Raw genomic sequence first — 14,544 nt, 5'->3', positions numbered from 1 at the left:
AAGAACTCCTTCTTTGACTGGTCCATTTTGAACTCTTTCAAAATCTTGTCAAGGTATGTACTCGTTGAAAAATCTTATCAGTCATCTTGATCTATCTCTATAGATCTTGATGCCCAATATCTAAGCAGCTTCAACGAGGTATTTCTTTGAAACACTCCTTTCAAACACTCCTTTATGCTTTCCAGAAAATTCTACATCATTTCTGATCAACAATATGTCATTCACATATACTTATCATTAGTGTTGTAGTGCTCCCACTCACTTTCTTGTAAATATAGGCTTCTATGAAAGTCTGTATAAAACTATATGCTTTGATCAACTCATCAAATCATATATTCCAACTCTGAGATGCTTGCACCAGTCCACAGATGGATCGCTGGAGCTCGCACACTTTGTTAGCACCTTTAGGATTGAAAAAACCTTCTGGTTGCATCATATACAACTCTTCTTTGAGAAATCCATTAAGGATTGCAGTTTTGACATCCATTTGCCACATTTCATAAAATGTGGCAATTGCTAACATGATTCGGACGGACTTAAACATCGCTACAGTTAAGAAAGTCTCATCATAGTCAACCCCTTGAACTTGTCGAAAACCAATTTGCAACAAGTTGAGCTTTGTAGACAGTAACATTACCATCAGCATCAGTCTTCTTCTTGAAGATCCATTTATTCTCTATGGATTGTCGATCATCGGGTAAATCCACCAAAGTCCATACTTTGTTCTTTATATATGGATCCTATCTCAGATTTCATGGCCTCAAGCCATTTATCAGAATCTGGGCTCATCATAGCTTCTTCATAGTTCGTAGGTTCATCATGGTCAAGTAACATGACCTCCAGAACAGAATTACCGTACCACTTTGGTGCGGATCATGCTCTGTCAGACCTATGAGGTTCTGTAGCAACTTGATCTGTAGTTTCATGATATTTATCTTTAGCTTCTTCTCCAGTTGGTGTAGGCATCACGGGAACAGATTTCTCGGATGAGCTACTTTCCAAATTGAGAGCAGGTACACTTACCTCATCAAGTTCTACTTTCCTCCCACTCACTTCTTTCGGGAGAAACTCCTTCTCTAGAAAGGTTTCGTTCTTAGCAACAAAAATCTTTCCTTCGGACTTGTGGTAGAAGGTGTACCTAATTGTTTCCTTAGGGTATACTATGAAGACACATTTCTCCGATTTGGGTTCGAGCTTATCGGGCTGAAGCCTTTTGACATAAGCATCACATCCCCAAACTTTAAGAAACGACAGCTTAGGTTTGTTGCCAAACCATAGTTCATACGGTGTCGTCTCAACGGATTTTGACGGTGCCCTGTTTAAAGTGAATGGAGCTGTCTCTAATGCATAACCCCAAAACGATAGTGGTAAATAGATAAGAGACATCATAGATCGGACCATATCTAATAAAGTGGAGTTATGACTTTTGGACATGCCATTACGTTGTGGTGTTCCAGGTGGCTTGAGCTGTGAAACTATTCCACATTGTTTTAAATGAAGGCCAAACTCGTAGCTCAAATATTCTCCTCCACGATCAGATCGTAGAAACTTTATTTTCTTGTTACGATGATTCTCCACTTCACTCTGAAATTCTTTGAACTTTTCAAATGTTTCAGACTTGTGTTTCATTAAGAATATATACCCATAACTACTCAAATCATCTGTGAAGGTTAGAAAATAACGATACCCACCACGAGCATTGAGGGAGTCCTGGATTAGGGGGCTCCCAGAAGCCGCGCCCGCATCAGCTCCGACCCTTAGTTCGGAGCCAACTGCGCCAATCGAGGACGGGTGGTTAGACACCGCCTTAGGGGCTGCAGTCTCAACGGCGATCGAGCCGAACACCAGCATAACCCTCTACGCAGCCCGTGACTCCAAGGTGCCGGACTCCTTTTCTGACTCCGAACCGCCCGCGCCCCTGCCAATCGAATCCGATTGGGCGCCGATCATGGAATTCACCGCCGCAGATATCTTTCAGCACTCGCCCTTCGGCGACATTCTGAATTCACTAAGGTCTCTCTCTTTGTCAGGAGAGCCCTGGCCGAATTACGGCCAACAGGATTGGGATGCGGACGACGAAGAAATTCGACGCCCACCCACCACCCACTTAATAGCCACTGTCGATGACTCAACCGACATGCTCGACTTCGACTCCGAAGACATCGACGGTATGGACGACGATGCGGGAGGTGAAAAGGAACCGCCGCCCACAGGGCGCTGGACGTCCACTTCATCATATGACGTATACATGGTGGACACACCAAAATAAGACGACGACAAGGAACGGAAGGATGCACCGGAGGCTTGTTCCCTCGAGAAGCAGTCAAAGCGGCGGCGCAAGCGCCGCCCCAAATCCCGCCTCGGCAGAAATAACGATCATACAGACCCAGCGTTGGAGTAGGGCGAACCACTGCCGGACCACGGCAATACAGAGAATCAAACCGAACAAACCAATTTTGTCAAAGATAATAGTCTGGGCGACATAACGCCGGACAGGCACCCGGAGCAGCAGAATGCCCGTCAAAGGCTCATTGCCACCGCGAGGAGTCTGAAAAAGCAGAAGCAAAGGCTCAAGGCTGCGCAAGACACACTCCAAATCAGATGGAGTAAAGTACTCGACAAAGCAGCGAGGTACGGTGACAATCGCCCCACCAAGAGCTACCCAAAGCGGAAGTTGCTACCTGAATTCGATGAGGAGGCCTCAGACCCCCCACGACCAAAAATCAAAACAGCCACCTGGCCGGATAGACGACCTCACGGCCAACATCGAGCAGCAAACAACGCCACTCACAAGCCAATACGTGATCCACGCGAGGGCTCGCACCAAAAGGACGGCGCAACCAGATCCATCTATGGACCACGCAAGCGCGCCCCAGCATACAATGTAACACAAAAAACATCTGAACAATGCGGTACACCTAGATACAGGGGTGCCGCACACCCCCTATGTTTCACCGATGAGGTACTAGACCATGAATTTCCAGTGGGATTCAAACCCGTAAACATAGAGGCATACGACGGAACAACAGACCCTGGTGTCTGGATTGAGGATTATATCCTCCATATCCATATGGCTCGAGGAGATGATCTCCACGCCATCAAGTACTTACCCCTCAAGCTCAAAGGGCCAGCTCGTCACTGGCTTAAAGGCCTCCCCGAAAACTCCATTGGAAGCTGGGAAGAGCTCGAAAACGCTTTTCGGGCAAATTTTCAAGGGACATATGTCCGACCTCCGAACGCGGATGATTTGAGTCATATAACTCAACAGCCCGAAGAGTCAGCCTGAAAACTTTGGAACAGGTTTCTTACTAAAAAGAACCAAATTGTCGACTGTCCGGACGCCGAAGCCTTGGCAGCTTTTAAGCATAGCGTCCGTGACGAATGGCTCGCCAAACACCTCGGCCAAGAAAAGCCGAGAACAATGGCAGCATTAACAAGCCTCATGACCCGCTTTTGCACGGGTGAGGACAGCTGGTTAGCCAGATGCAGCACCAGCGACCCCAGTACATCTAAAGTTAGAGATGGAAACGGGAAATCACGGCGCAACAACAGTAACAAACGTCGGAATAAAGAAGACAGCACGAAGAGCACAACAGTAAGCGCCGGATTCAAAAGCTCTCGGCCAAATTAGCAAAAGCCGCCCTCTAAAGGCGCCAGAGACGAACTGTCCAGCCTAAACAAAATTCTGGACCAAATATGTCAGATCCATAGCACCCCTGGTAAACCTGCTAATCATACCCACAGAGAATGTTGGGTCTTCAAGCAGTCCGGCAAGCTCAACGCCGTACACAAGGGGGAGGATACACCAAGCGAAGACGAGGATGAGCCTCTCAAGCAAGACACTGGGAAGCAAAAGAAATTCCCACCAGAAGTCAAAACAGTAAACGTGTTACACGTGATCAAGGGAAGAAACAAAACGGCACTCCCAGAAAAATATGCCCAAGTGCCTATCACCGCGGAGTCCTGCCACTAGTCGTCTCAACCAATCACTTTCGACCATCGTGATTAGTCAGCAAGTATCCGGCGTACAGGATGGGCTGCCCTGGTATTAGACCCAATAATTGACAGATATCAACTCACACGAGTCCTGATGGACGGTGGCAGTAGTCTAAACCTGATATATCAGGATACAATCCGTGAAATAGGGATAAACCCAACAAAAATTTGCCATAGCAATACTACCTTTAAAGGAGTAATGCCAGGCCCAGGGGCTCATTGCACGGGCTCCCTGCTACTAAAAGTTATATTCGGCTCCCTCGATAATTTCCGTAGCGAACATTTAACCTTCCACATCGCTCCGTTCCAAAGTGGCTATCAAGCACTACTCGGACGCGAAGCTTTCGCTCGCTTTAATGCAATACCGCACTACGCTTCCCTCACACTCAAGATGCCCGGTCCACGTGGCATCATTATAGTAAACAGAAGTATTAAGCGATATTTGCGCGCCAAAGAGAGTTCGGCTGCCTTGGCAGCCGCACACTGAAAACGGCCTCACCAACTAAAGCATTTAACAGGTCGTCAAGACCTCAGACACGGTTAGATGAGTCCGGCACAGCTATATGTAATTCATACCAGATCAATGGTCACACCCCTATACAAGGGGCTCAACGTGCGCAGACAAGTGGCAATTTTTACTCATCTTGAATTATACTTGGTTCCCTTAAAAACTGTCCTTTTGCACGACAACTTTTTCACCTAAGTTCCTCTCTTTTACAGATGATCATCGTGCTACACCCGTCCAGGATACGGCACAGCGGAGACACAGGCGCAGACGTGCAGCAGGGACCCGCTCCAAGGATTCTTTTTAGATTAAGACCCTGCGTAAACCTTTTTTACTGTCTCTTGTTGATACATATCCATCAAATTCTTAGCACAGTTGAGAAGGATGCTGACGTCTTGGCATGTGGCCACGTCAGAATAATGCACGTACCTGGACACAAGGGGCTTCTTACGAAGGGCACTATTTAGTCCCGGTTTATACCATAAAGACCGAATACCTTAGGGAGTGTTCGGCGTCGCGAGTTTGGCCTTATATGCATCAGCTCCGAATCATTGTCTTTGGTCAAATGTTGGGCTTGCCCGGCTCCTGTGTTTTGGTGCCTTACGTTCCGCTTTACCGGCTAAGGTAGCACCAGGAGAACTACTGCGATTGTGCCCTGGTTCATCCGGACGAGCACCTCAGTCGAGAAAGCCGAAAACTAACTGTCATGATATAGCGTGAGACTGGTCAACCACTCGGTGACCTATCGGAATGTTAGAATTCCTCCGCCTTAACGAAGGGCCATTTTCCGGCCAGGCATGTACGCACCCTGCGATCGGGAGAGTGCGGAGCCACCAGGGGCTATCTAGTAGCCCCACTGTCAAACTCCTATGGCTAAGTGAAAGTGTTAAAGCATTATAGTCCGGTTGCCTCGCTCGCTACGCTATCACCTCCTTAATAGGACCAAGACATTGGGTTAAGTGTGAACACGCATTTTTTGCGAGCACCTCCGCATTATATGCGTAGTGGTTGAAGCCGACGGCTGCAATCTTTCAGGTTATACACATGTATACATAAACGGCCACACAGGAGGCATCATACTACTTTTAGGCAAAAAGTATAAACATAACCTTATAAAAACTTCATAAAAGCATTGTGCTTACAATGAGAATACATATCACTCAAACATAATATTCTTCGAGCACTGGGCCTCTATCAAACGAGCACCCTCGAGAACCTCCTCGAAATAGTGCTCGGCAGCCACCCGGCCTATGGCCGAACCCTGCGCCGCAACAGTGGTAGCGTCCATCTCCGCCCAGTATGCTTTAACACGGGCAAAGGCCATCTGCGAGCCTTCTATGCACGCCGACCTCTTCATCACATTACTGCGCGGCACCGCGTCAAGGAACTGCTGCACTAAGCTGAAATAGCTGTTCGGCTTTGGCCTTTCCGGCCATAGCTGATCCACAACAGACCTCATGGCGAGTGCGGACAACCTATTCAGTTCGGCCCATTCGGCTAGCTGGTCAGTCAATGAAAGCGGACGCTCTGGAACGTGGAATTGCGTCCAGAACAGCTTGTCCACTTCACGATCTGTCTGACCTTGGAAGTACTTGGCCGCATCGGCAGCGCTCGCTGCCAAATCCATATACGCATCTGCCGAACTCCACAGCCGATCCAGAGGGGCATACCGTGGATCTCCGAACTTCCTCCGTAACATGAAGGGTTTCCCAGCCGCAATATCCTCGGCTTCCCGCAGCTCCTCCTTCTTCGCTCTCATAGCAGAACGGGTGTATTTGTCTTCCGCCGTGGCCTTCTCAAGGTCCGTTGCCTTCGCTCGGTTTTCTTTTTCAAGGACCCGGCAACGGTCGGCAGTGTCTTTTAATTCTACGGCCATCTTGGCCATCTTCTCTTGGCTCTCGCAATGTGCGTCCTTCTCGGCTTTCAACTCTTCGGTCACCTTCAAAGCAGCCGCATTACTAATCCTCGCTTGTTCCTTGGCTCGGGGAAGTTCTGCCCGCAAGGCTTCCACGGTGGCAGCTCCATCTGCAGTCACAACATATTAAAGATACTGGCGTCATGTTGCTCTTACTATATGGTGTTCACCGGATAAATAACACTTACCATGTGCCTCGTCAGGCCTCTTGTTAACAAGCTCGATGTCGGCGTCTGCCGCATCCAGTTGCCGTTTTAATTTGGCAAACTCACTAGTCCGGCTAGCCACTGGAGCTTCCACCACCTGCACATAGGGGCAGTCTGGTTATTGCCTGGGAATATGATCCTCTGTTCGACGCCGTTCTCGACGACAACCAGAGTCTCAGGGGCTACTATCTACACAGGGCACACCTAACATGTGCAGTACTATCACATATTATCTCACGCACCTCAAAGCCTGTCATTAGACTCATGAAGGCTTCATGTAATCCGCTTTCGGCGGACGAGATTCTCTCCATCACCGTACCCATCAGCATACGGTGTTCTTCTGAGATGGCCGCTCGCCCCACCAACTCCCTCAGAACGTCCAACCGCACACCAGACGGTGCCGGACTCTTTTGTATGCTCTCTTCGGGAGCCGGACATTGGGGACTTCGGGGGTCTACGGGATTATCTTCTGGCCTCGCCGGATCCGGAGAGGCCCTCTGTGACGACACTTCGGGGTCGCCCGCTTCTGGAGCGAAGGAGTCCGGGGGAGGCGTTTCGCTCTCCATCATCTCTGGAAGAAGATCCCCCGAAGACGAGCTCATTTGAGAGGGGCTAAGGCCCGAACTGCAAGATATATGCGGTGGTTATTTTCTCAGAGAAAAGAAATAGCATACCTTTACTATTAAAGTATTTTGGATCACTTACAACTCGTTGGAGGGCTGATCCCCCCGCGGACTTTGTGCGGCAAAAGCACCCCCCGAGGCAGGACCCTCTGTGGGAGACTTCTTCTCCCGTTTGGAGGCTTCGGCTTCCGGATCCTTGGAAGCAGTCATTTTCCTCCCCCGGCCGTCCTCCTTCGTGGTGACGCTCGTTCCCTTGGTTGGAACGGGCAGCGACGGGGGCCCGCGTCCGCCCGTATTATCCCCCCGGTATCTTCCTTCAAGGGCTCCGGGCAAGGTGCGACCTCGAGCATCTTTTCCAATACCGGATTTTCCAAACCCTCAGGGAGGGGGGCCAAACACCGAATCATCTTCGCCTTTGTTAGCCAGTCCTGGTCAAAAAGCAAACTCTCATAAATAACTTCGAATAAAAGACAGTGTGTTCGGCTAGAGGATTTCTTACTTGTTCGGCGGCACGGTTACTGCTCAGGCCCATGTCCTCAGTAATATCCAGACATTCTACTTGAGGTCCGAAGAATGACTTGTACATCTCCTCGTGCGTCAGGCCGAGGAAACTTTGAATGGCACGTGGTCCCTCTGGGTTGAACTCCCACAAGAGAAGGGGCCGGCGTTTGCAAGGCTGGACTTGACGAACCAGCATAACTTGTATTACCGCAACCAAATTAAAATCTCCCTCGAAGAGATCTCAGATGCGGCTTTGCAGTATAGGCACGTCCTTGGTTGGACCCCAGCTCAGACCTCTGCTAATCCATGACATCAGTTGTGGTGGGGGGCCCGAGCGGAAAGCGGGGGCAGCCGCCCACTTGGCACTTTTGGGAGCCGTGACGTAAAACCACTCCCGTTGCCATAATTCGGACACCTCTGGAAAGGAACCTTTCGGCCATGGAGCTCCTGCCATCTTGCCTATTGATGCACCTCCGCACGCTGCATGTTGCCCCTCGATCATCTTCGGCTTTACTTCAAAGGTCTTGAGTCACAGGCCGATGTGAGGGGTAACGCGGAGGAAGGCCTCACACACGACAATAAATGTCGAGATGTGGAGAAAGGAGTCTAGAGCTAGATCATGGAAATCTAGCCCGTAATAGAACATCAAACCCCTGACGAAAGGATCCAGAGTGAGGCCTAGACCTCGGAGGAAGTGGGAGATGAACACAACGTTCTCGTTGGGTTCGGGAGTAGGGACGATCTGCCCTCGAGCAGGCAGCCGATGCAAAACCTCGGCGGTCAAGTATCTGGCCTCCCTCAACTTCTTAATGTCCTCTTCCGTAACGGAGGAGGGCGTCCATCGGCCTTGAAGGCTGGATCCGGACATGATTGAAGATCCGGAGCACCTAACCTGGGCTTTGGGTGTTAGAACTCGAGGCGGGGGAAGGGTTCGATTGAGCACGAAAGGGAAAAAGCAAAAACCTTGTCCCCTTATAAAGAGGGTGAATATCAAGCGTCCTCTCCGTAGTCGTTTGGGACTTGCCTATAATCTAGGAGTCCTAGATACATTTGGGTTACCCACGACCGCATTAATGAGAATCCCGTAATTGGGGGAACACGATCTCCGCTTCGGCAAGACGTGTCAAGAAACCGCCTCATGTTATGTGTGGAGGTGGTTAAAAGAAACGGTTCGAATAATCACTGGGCCATGACATAACGTCATACTGCCAAAACAAGCTAGCAAATTAGATCTGCGAAAAAAATATTCTCTCTGCAGTGGAATGTGGAACTTATTTTGCAGGGTCAGACACTATCCTCGTATTCAAATTCTTTTGTGATGTATTCGGAGAAGGAACCCGCCTTGCAATGCCGAAGATAATACTACGCGCCGGACTCATCGTCATTGAAGCCTGGTTCAGGGGCTACTGAGGCAGTCCTGGATTAGGGGGTCTCTGGACAGCCGGACTATCTCCATTAGCCGGACTGTTGGACTATGAAGATACAAGATTGAAGACTTCGTCTCGTGTCCGGATGGGACTCTACTTGGCATGGAAGGTAAGCTAGGCAATACGGATATGAATATCTCCTCCTTTGTAACCGACCCTGTGTAACCCTAACCCTCTCCGGTGTCTATATAAACCGAAGGGTTTTAGTCCGTAGGACAACAATCACAACATACAATCATACCATAGGCTAGCTTCTAGGGTTTAGCCTCTCTGATCTCGTGGTAGATCTACTCTTGTACTACCCATATCATCAATATTAATCAAGCAGGACGTAGGGTTTTACCTCCATCAAGAGGGCCCGAACCTGGGTAAAACTTCGTGTCCCCTGCCTCCTCTTACCATCCGGCCTAGACGCACAGTTCGGGACCCCCTACCCGAGATCCGCCGGTTTTGACACCGACAAGCATCAACACTCATTGGACTGCATACATCGGTATGTATTATTTCCAATAAGTCACTAGCTCGTTCCATTGTTCCGGAGAATGGAGTTTTAGTCATCTTGCCCATAAGGCACGGTTCACAAGTATCAAATGATTCATAATCAAGTGGTTCCAAAAGTCCATCTGCATGGAGTTTCTTCATGCGCTTTACACCAATATGACCTAAACGGCAGTGCCACAAATATGTTGCACTGTCATTACCAACTTTGCATATTTTTGGCATCAATATTATGAATATGTGTATCACTACGATCGAGATTCAATAAACCATTGACATTGGGTGTATGACCATAGAAGGTTTTATTCATGTAAATAGAATAACAATTATTCTCTGTCTTAAATGAATAACCGTATTATTCATGCTCAACGCAAACACCAAATAACATTTAGGTTCAACAGTAATCCCGAAAGTATAGGGAATGTGCGATGATGATCATATCAATCTTGGAACCACTTCCAACACACATCGTCACTTCACCCTTAACTAGTCTCTATTTATTCTGCAACTCCTGTTTTGAGTTACTAATCTTAGCAACCGAACAAGTATCAAATACCCAGGGGCTACTACGAGCACTAGTAAGGTACACATCAATAACATGTATATCAAACATACCTTTGTTCACTTTGCCATCCTTCTTATCCGCCAAATATTTGCGGTAGTTCCGCTTCCAGTGACCATTTCCTTTGCAGTAGAAGCACTCAGTTTCAGGCTTAGGTTTAGCTTTGGGCTTCTTCACGGGAGTGACAACTTGCTTGCCATTCTTCTTGAAGTTCCTTTCTTTCCATTTTCCCTTTTCTTGAAACTAGTGGTCTTGTTTAATCATCAACACGTGATGCTTTTTCTTGATTTCTACCTTCGTTGATTTCAGCATCATGAAGAGCTCGGGAATCGCTTTTGCCATCCCTTGCATATTATAGTTCATCACAAAGTTCCAGTAACTTGGTGATGATGACTAGAGGACTCTGGCAATCACTATCTTATCTGGAAGATTAACTCCCACTTGATTCAAGCGATTGTAGTACCTAGACATTCTGAGCACATGCTCACTAGCTGAGCTATTCTCCTCCATCTTTTAGGTGAAGTACTTGTCAGAGGTTTCATACCTCTCGGCGCGGGCATGAGCCTGAAATAAAATTTTCAGCTCTTGGAACATCTTATATGCTCCGTGGCGTTCAAAACGTTTTTGAAGTCCCGGTTCTAAGCCGTAAAGCATGGTGCACTAAACTATCAAGTATTCATCATATTGAGCTAGCCAAACGTTCATAATGTCTACATCTGCTCCTACAATAGGTCTGCCTAGCGGTGCATCAAGGACATAATTCTTCTGTGCAGCAATGAGGATAAACCTCAGATCACGGACCCAGCCCGCATCATTGCTACTATCATCTTTCAACTTAGTTTTCTCTAGGAACAATCAAAAACATAGGGAAGATACAACGCAGGCTATTGATCTACAACATAATTTGCAAATATTATCAGGACTAAGTTCATGGTAAATTAAAGTTCAATTAATCATATTACTTAAGAACTCCCACTTAGATAGACATCCCTCTAGTCATCTAAATGATTACATGATCCAAATCAACTAAACCATGTTCGATCATCACGTGAGATGGAGTAGTTTTCAATGGTGAACATCACTATGTTGATCATATCTACTATATGATTCACGTTTGACCTTTCGGTCTCAGTGTTCTGAGGCCATATCTGCATATGCTAGGCTGGTCAAGTTTAACCCGAGTATTCTGCACGTGCAAAACTGGCTTGCACCCATTGTATGTGAACATAGAGCTTATCGCACCCGATCATCACGTGGTGTCTCGGCACGTGCACTATAGCAACGGTGCATACTCAGGGAGAACACTTATACCTTGAAATTTAGCGAGGGATCATCTTATAGTGCTACCGTCGTACTAAGCAAAATAAGATACATAAAAGATAAACATCACATGTAATCAAAATATGTGACATGATATGGCCATTATCATCTTGTGCCTTTGATCTCCATCTCCAAAGCACTGTCATGATCTCCATTGTCACTGGCTTGACACCTTGATCTCCATCGTAGCATCGTTGTCGTCTTGCCAACTATTGCTTCTATGACTATCGCTATCGCTTAGTGATAAAGTAAAGCAATTACATGGTGATTGCATTTCATACAATAAAGCGACAACCATATGGCTCCTGCCAGTTGCCGATAACTTTGTTACAAAACATGATCATCTCATACAATAATTTATATCACATCATGTATTCACCATATCACATCACAACAAGCCCTGCAAAAACAAGTTAGGCGTCCTCTACTTTGTTGTTGCAAGTTTTACGTGGCTGCTACGGGCTATTAGCAAGAACCGTTCTTACCTACGCATCAAAACCACAACGATTTTTCGTCAAGTGTGTTATTTTAACCATCAACAAGGACCGGTCGTAGTCAAACTTGATTCAACTAAAGTTGGAGAAACAGACACCCGCCAGCCACATGTGTGCAAAGCACGTCAGTAGAACCAGTCTCATGAACGCGGTCATGTAATGTCACTCTGGGCCGCTTCATCCAACAATATCATCGAATCAAATTAAGACGTTGGTGGTAAGCAGTATGACTATTATCGCCCACAACTCTTTGTTTCTACTCATGCATATCATCTATGCATAGACCTGGCTCTGATACCACTATTGGGGAACGTAGCATGCAATTTCAAAAAAAATCCTATGATATCATGCAAGATTTATTTAGGAGATGCATAGCAATGAGAGGGGGAGAGTGTGTCCACGTACTCTCGTAGACCGAAAGCGGAAGTGTTTAGTTAACGTGGTTAATGTAGTCGAACGTCTTCACGATCCAACCGATCTAAGTACCGAACATACGGTACCTCCGTTTTCAGCACACGTTCAGCTCGATGAAGTCCCTCAAACTCTTGATCCAGTAGAGGGTCGAGGGAGAGTTTCGTCAGCACGATGGCACGGTGACGGTGTCGATGATGTGATCCACGCAGGGCTTCACCTAAGAACTACGACGCTATGATCGGAGGAGTAAACGGTGGAGGGGGCACCGCACACGGCAAAGAACAATTGATGTGCTTTGGGGTGCCCCCTACCCCCGTATATAAAGGAGGAGAGGGGGAGGCCAGCCGGCACCTGTAGGGCGCGCCAAGAGAGAGGAGTCCTACTAGGAATCCAAGTCCTAGTAGGATTCCCTTTGGTGGAAGGGGGAAGAAGGAAGGGAGAGGGAGAGGGAGAGGGATAGGGGGGGCGTGCCCCCTCCCCTAGTCCTATTCGGACTCCCCATGGGGGGGCGCTCCACCCCCTTGTGGGATGTCCTCTCTCTCCCCTATGACCCATGATGGCCCATTGCTTCCCCGGGGGGTTCCGATAACCCCTCCGGTACTCCGTTTTTACCCGGTACCTCTCAGAACTCTTCCGATGTTCGAATAACATTATCCAATATATCATTATTTATGTCTCGACCATTTCGAGACTCCTAGTCAGGTCCGTGATCTTATCCGGGACTCCGAACAAACTTCGGTCATCAAAAACACATAACTCATAATATAAATCATCATCAAACATTAAGCGTGCGGACCCTACGGGTTCGAGAACTATGTAGACATGATCGAGACACATCTCTGATCAGTAACCAATAGCGGAACCTGGATGCTCCTATTGGCTCCTACATATTCTACGAAGATCTTTATCGGTCAAACTGCACAACAACATACGTTGTTCCCTTTGTCATTGGTATGTTACTTGCCCGAGATTCGAACGTCCGTATCACCATACCTAGTTCAATCTCGTTACTGGCAAGTCTCTTTACTCGTTCTATAATGCTTCATCCCGCAACTAACGCATTAGTCACATTCCTTGCAAGGCTTATAGTGATGAGCATTACTGAGAGGGCCCAGAGATACCTCTCCGATACACGGAGTGACAAATCCTAATCTTGATCTATGTCGACCCAACAAACACCTTCGGAGACACCTGTAGAGAATCTTTATAATCACCCGGTTACGTTGTGATGTTTGATAGCACACAAGGTGTTCCTCCGGTAGTCGGGAGTTGCATAATATCATAGTTAGAGGAACATGTATAAATCATGAAGAAAGCAATAGCAATAAAACTTAACGATCATTATGCTAAGCTAATGGATAGATCTTGTCCATCACATCTTTCTCTAATGATGTGATCATGTTCATCAAATGACAACACATGGCTATGGTCAGGAAACATAACCATCTTTGATTAACGAGCTAGTCAAGTAGAGGCATACTAGGGACACTTTGTTTTGTCTATGTATTTACACATGTACTAAGTTTCCGGTTAATACAATTCTAGCATGAATAATAAACTTTTATCATGATATAAGGAAATATAAAATAAAAATTTTATTATTGATTCTAGGGCATATTTCCTTCATATTAATCGCTCAGTTTTATTGCTACTGCTTTCTTCATGTCAAATACATATTCCTTCGACTATGAGATTATGCAACTCCCGGATAACGGAGCAATGCCTTGTGTGCTATCAAACGTCACAACGTAACTGGGTGATTATAAAGATACTCTACAGGTATCTCTGAAGGTGTTTGTTGGGTTGGCATAGATCGAGATTAGGATTTATCACTCCGGGTATCGAAGAGGTATCTCTGGGCCCTCTCGGTAATACACATCATAAGAAGCCTTGCAAACAAAGTGACTAATGATTTAGTTGAAGGATGATGTATTACGCAACGAGTAAAGAGACTTGTCGGTAACGAGATTGAACTAGGTATGAAGATACCGGCGATCGAATCTCGGGCAAGTAACATACCGATGGAGAAAGGGAATAATGTATGTTGTCATAACAGTTCGACCGATAAAAGATCTTCATAGAA

This window comes from Triticum urartu, chromosome 3A (genome assembly GCF_056163025.1).
Source record: "Triticum urartu cultivar PI428250 chromosome 3A, HENAU_Tu73, whole genome shotgun sequence".
In the NCBI taxonomy this organism is placed as follows: Eukaryota; Viridiplantae; Streptophyta; class Magnoliopsida; order Poales; family Poaceae; genus Triticum; species Triticum urartu.
This window is presented reverse-complemented; position numbering follows the sequence as displayed.